Raw genomic sequence first — 6005 nt, forward strand, 5'->3', positions numbered from 1 at the left:
AGTCCCCCAGACTTGCAGCTGTGGGGTGCATCAGGAGGTCATGTAGCTGCCTGAGCCTGGTGACTGCTATTCCAGCATGGGCTCCAGGTACAAAACGTGTGCTGCTTCTTGCCAGCTTCATAGCTAGTTTCTGGGTAATGCTGCTTCCCTGTGTGCTGGTGATTTCCAGATGTGCCAAGGAAAACAGGGTGGATTTCATGCAAGAAAGTATTTTCTTATTATTTTCAACAAGGAGATGAGAATTATCTTTCCTGCATCAGCCAAAAAGAGAAACTCTGGCAATATGACTTGACTTCTGCTGCTTTCACAAGTTGCCTTTGCCTCCATTAAAACACTGTTGATAGCTGGCAGGTTTCACTACTGGTGGCTGTGCTGAGCCAGAGGAACTCTATACTGTCCAGAAGTACATATCCCAGTTTTCAAACGCCAGGAACACAGCATGTTGTCTCCATTGCACATGCCCCTTTCCTGTTTCTATCTGCCAGCCAGTCCACCCCAGAAGTCCCATGTCCTGCACTTAGTCTCCAGTTCAAAATGAAGTGAATCTTTTCTTGCTGAGCGTATAGGCCTTCTTCCAGGATTGGTCAAAATCTTCTATAAGTTGGTCATTGTTTAAGGGAAAACTGGCTCAGCTCACATAGGTTAAACCAAATCAGGATTGAAATAGTTTATTGATTTATTAAGGACATGTAATTAACTGACAATCAATGAACTATACATTCAGGATCTGTGTCAGCAGTTTGACCATATTAGATACTTAGAAAACACTAATAAATTCCTGCAAGCTTCTAAACACCCTTCTGTAACTAATACCCAGAAGTTCTCTTCCCACACATGCAGGCACTTACCCCTCTCTCATTGGCAGGGGGATCACTTGTGAAATGTGGGTCCCCACACTGAAGCCCAGCTCATGTCATGAAGCTCAGGTCATGGCTGGTCCATCTCCAGGGGTGCTTGTGCTATTCCCTTCAGTCAGCTAATGCACGCACTGGTGGGAGGGCACCCAGGCAGGTCTCCCCCCACCCTCCCAAGTGTGCTGCTCCCCGCAAGGTCAGGCCACGCACTGGGTGTTGGCTGCTGACAGTGTCCTATTGATGGGAAAGCTGCTGCATCTGGTCTCAGCAGAGGCTGTGATGTGCCAGACTGGGTTTGGACTGCTGCTTCGTTGCCAGTCTGAGGCTTCTCCCTGCTTCATTTCAATTTTTGTGCTTCTTTTATACAGCTTTACAGACCAACTAATTCTTAGTTTCATAATTGTCTTTGCCATTCCTTGGTTATCATTTAATCCAGCTGATGGCTGCCGTCCTCTTTAGCATGACCAGCTGAACACTGATGATCGTTCCCCTCTTCAGCAAGATTAGTTTTGGGCAAATGCCCTCTCAGACACTTGGGGTTTTCCACCCGCACATGCTGTTTACACTCACTTACCTCTCTTAACAACTGCTGTTTTCCACATCATTTTGCCAAGGGTGAGCTGTGCAGGCACCCCCACACGTTATACACACAGCTGTGTAGATATCGCACAACTATCAGATAGTAAGGAAAAGAACACTGGCCCCATGGCTGGATTTGGGGGTAGGTTATTTCTATATATATTTACTTTCTCAGTGCCTACCAGTTCACAATTTTTTTTAACTTGGTTACCTCATCTTGGCATAGCTATATGCAATTATTCTGTTATTGCGCTCAGGGGACCAGACACATATATCTATAAGCTTAATCCCTGGTGCCCCACATCTGGTGGTGGGTGGGTGACAGGACAAGAAGGAGAAGGAGGAAGGCTTGAAAGCTATTTCTGGTATACTATGTCCTGGAGACTACACACCTTGCTTAAGCCAGTGTAATGTGCAGCAGTCCTGAGTGGGCTCCATTTCTCCAGAACCTCCAAGGCAGAACATTGAAGGACAGTGCTGAGGCAGTGCCCTGCAGGACCAGGGAGCTGGCATGGGGACCAAAGGCTGGCACTCGCCTTGCTGGGACAGTTCTCAAGGGTCACTCCTCTCCCCTTTGCGGTGCCTTGCAGCTCCCAGAGGAGTGTACAATGCCCATGTGCTATCCAGCCTCTCACTTAAAGTCTGCAGGGCCACAGCAGCTCCCGTTGCCCATTTTGTTCCTCGCCCTCCCTCACCTGTTGTGTGTAGGGCAGGCTTGGTGCCAAGCAGCTGCCCTTTCCCAGCTCCCAGCATGCCAGCCTGAGGAGGCCCAGCCCCGGTTATTTGCAGTGGCAGCCCACGAATAGTAACTACTTGAGGCCATTTTGCACACTTCTGTCATCTTGTAATTAGCACTTGGTCCCGCAGTCTGTGAGTCCCTGCCCGCTGGCATGCCTCTCTCCTTCCCCTGCTTCCTATCACAGCATCTTCCACAGCCACTTTCAGATAAGTTTCTAGATCACAAGATACCCAAAGTTCCTGCCTGTGACTGTCAGCTGCTGAGTCTCATTTCCCCCCACAAATGGCATTAATAGACAGAACAGTCACCAAGCTGGACAAATCCTCACTTTGCTTTGCTCTGTATCAGGCACTTCTCTTTAGCTGCTTACACCAAAAGTAGTTGTCCACCATCCTGCACCATAGTGAGACATCTCTCCTTGCCCTAGATGCTTTCTCCCAGTCCTTCAAGGCAGGAGACAAAAAGGAAGTGGGAATCTCATTGGTGACTATACCCAAACCCACCGCAGAAAATCAGAATGCTCTTCACATGCCAGCTCCTCGGGGCAGCAAGATAAACCCTTAGCAACCTCCATCTTGCAGGTTGTTCCTTCCTAGGTGCTGGTGCGCAGCTTTCCCCAGCCCTGTACTTCCTCCTGCAGCTAATCTCCTGGGCATGGATTGCTTTGCACATTTCATTCTTGGCAATTTCAAATGTTGCCTCAGGGCCTTATCGCCTTAAAAAATCAGAGCATACAGTGGTGGCCTTAGAGGCGGCCTGATTGATATCTAGGCAGCCAAACAAACAGTATATTTGAATAAAATTTGGTACCTCGTTAGTTCTGCCGATTCACTGACAGCAAGTGCGTGTCCTGAGCATGTGTGGGACTGAGGCTTTGGCTGTGTGAAAGGGGTTCCTGGAATGGTGCACAAGGCCCCTTTTGCCCATTCCAAATCTCGCACCCTCCATCCCGTGCAGTCACAGGGATTTGGTATCGCTGGCTGCTGCCAAACAACAGGACCTCTCTGTGTATGTACACGGAAATACAGACACTTGCACGAAGAGGAGAGAGTTTCCCGGGGGTCCTTGAACAAACGCTGATGAAGCCAGGAGCTCCTGCAGCTCAGCTCCCACCAGCACCACTAGAGCTTGTAGCAACCATGAGAACATACTCGGAGGAAGGTACTGTTTCTGGGCGGTCATTTACTCTGTGATACCATTATTGTGTGGTATCTATAGCTGCCGTCTCCAAACTCATTCTCTGTGGCCTGATGAAACAATGCTGTGGGAGAGTGTGCTCCCATTCAGATCTTCCCTGATATGAATATTGCCATGAACCTGCCTGAATATCCCATGCCTGCTTTATTTTGGATGACCCCATTGCTCAGGCAGAAGGCAAGGAGGGGAGGGCTGCACCACTGCTGCTGTTGCATGTGCCCTGAACCAACTTGTGTGGTGCTTTCCTCTACAGACTAGGTGGGCTGAGTCCTGGCCCATGCATAATGCCAGAGACAGCATCCAAGGGGCAGGCCAGCTGATGTGTGAACTTCATGCTTGGGTGACAGCACCACACCACCTACACACAATTCCCAAACTGCTGCCCTTTGTAAGGTAGCATATGTGGGCTGCGAATCACATCCAGGGCAGCAGAAGAGCTGGTTCAGTTCCTCAGTGGCCAGCACAGACTTGGTGGCCCAGCAGCCAAGAGAAGCTGCCTAGTTGGTGACTGCAGCAACTGTGCTGAGCTCTGGGAGTTAAAAATGGGTATTTTTTCCTCCAGCAGTGCCTGCATGTTTATTGGCTTGATTGTAATCACAGCCGCCTTAACTTGTAACTGATACTGCCCTCCCTGCAGCACAGATGATGTTCACTTGGGTATCAGATACTGCTGTCTGTGTTTGCATTTGTTATCACCCACCATCAGCAGGTCTCTTTAAAAGACCAGCTCTGACCAGACACCAAGGAGAAACTAGAGATGCCATTTACCCTCTTCCCTCTAGCCCATCTTTCCCCGTCATATAAATGCCACGGAGAGCTGATTCTCCGGGCTTAGGATGAAAATCCATGTGGCAGACCTGGATCCCGTTGATCAGGAATAAATATATTGTGGACTGTTCAGCAAACCAGGCACTCCCAATTAAACACACACAGCCTTCTAGGCGCATGACTTCTCTGTACCTCCTGTGTGACACCTGTCCTCTCCCTAACCCACAGGCCTGCACAGCTTTGAGAAAGAAACCTGGTTGCATGCCTCAAGCTCAGGAGGCCATGCCCAGCAGCTGCCACCAGCAGTGGTGTGACCTGGAGGGTATCTGGCCTGTGTGGCACCAGCAGGCCAAGGCCAATGGCCTAAGGAGCAGGTCTGCCAGCTGGCTGCCTTGGGGGCTGGTTCTGGGATGTAGCCATGGATCACTTGGAGAAGGGTGCCATGTTATGACTTGTCCCCTGGCTGCGAGCTGAATGGCTTAGGGAGGTAGGAGGTAATAGTGGCCAGACTGCTTTTCTTAAGATCATGGCATGGTGACATTGGTTGGTTGGGTGGTCCACGACTTCAGGCTTAGGTCATTCTTGCAGGTAACATCCAGAACATGCATCTGCTGGGTGGTACCAAGGGAAAGCTCACCTTATATGCATTCATCCCGATTCCATGACCAAAATAAAAAAGGATGGAGTTAAAGTTGAGAGAGTCTGACAGTAATTTAAGGGCATACTGAATTTCCTATTTGCTTGCAATATTGTTACATGAATAAATCCAAGTACGCTTGGGTTTACTCATGTAACTTTAACTGTTCCATAATGGGGGTCAAGGCACGTTAGCTATAGAGCAGATTAACGATGGTGCGTTAAACACCCTTTTTCTCTTTTTTCCTGTTTTCCTACAAGGTGTAAGCGTAAGGTTGGTGAGACCTGGGCAGAAGGATGAGTTCCCAGGCTGAGATGCGAGGCCCCTGGCGTTCCGACCCCCTCAGCTCCTCCTTGTCAGGATATAAGGAAACCCCGTATACACCCCATGGCCCCGGGAAAAGTGGTGCTGGGCTCTGGAGCGCTGCGCAGCTGCGGCGTCATGGCCCGCGGGTTTGCAAGGCAGACCGGGGAGCCGCAGGTCTCTTGCTCCGGAGGCCTCACCTGGGCAGCCCCGTGGGGGCCGCCGGAGTTGGAAGCAGGGGCAGGAGGGTGGGTATCGCCCCGGGACCGTTCCTCTCCCCGCGGTGCCTTCGGCTGCGCTGCAGCGGGGCTCCGGCCTCCCAGCAGAGGTGTCCCCGCGGGGAAATCGCAAGCCCCACCGGGCCCGGCTGGCTGTTGTGCGCCGCTGGGGCTGCGCTGCCGGCAGACGGGTATCACGGCCCGGGGCGGGGGCGGTGGGGGGCAGAGGCTGTGCACCGCTCTGAAGGTCACCCTGCAAGCGCGGCTGCAGCCTCTTGTGTGTGCCGCCCCCCGCCCCTTCGCTGCTGCAGCTCCCCGGGGTAGGCATGCGGGAGGGCAGTTCCTGCCACGACCGTGCCGGCCGAGCCCCGGGGAGCCCCTGCCCGTCCATCTCCCCCTGCAGGTGCGCTAACGCGGCGGGGCGCTGAGCCGGGAAGGCAGCGCTGTTTGCACCGAGTATGCCGCAGCCGCGTTACACGTGAGCCACACGGAGCGTGGCGGGGCAGTGCGGGGCAGCGGCGGCAGCAGCAGGAGGCGGGGGGGGGGGCACGCAGTGCTCCGCTCCCGGGCGATCGTGCTCGGGTGCGGGGCTGCTAACGGGGCGGCGCGGCCCCTGCAGGCGCCGGTCCCGCAGGGAACGGGACCGGGCGCAGGGGGGGTGTCTGACAGCGCCGGGCGGGGCCTCGCGGCGGCGGCGCCGCGCGCGCGCC

The sequence above is a fragment of the Lathamus discolor genome, chromosome 4 (genome assembly GCF_037157495.1).
Source record: "Lathamus discolor isolate bLatDis1 chromosome 4, bLatDis1.hap1, whole genome shotgun sequence".
Classification (NCBI taxonomy): Eukaryota; Metazoa; Chordata; class Aves; order Psittaciformes; family Psittacidae; genus Lathamus; species Lathamus discolor.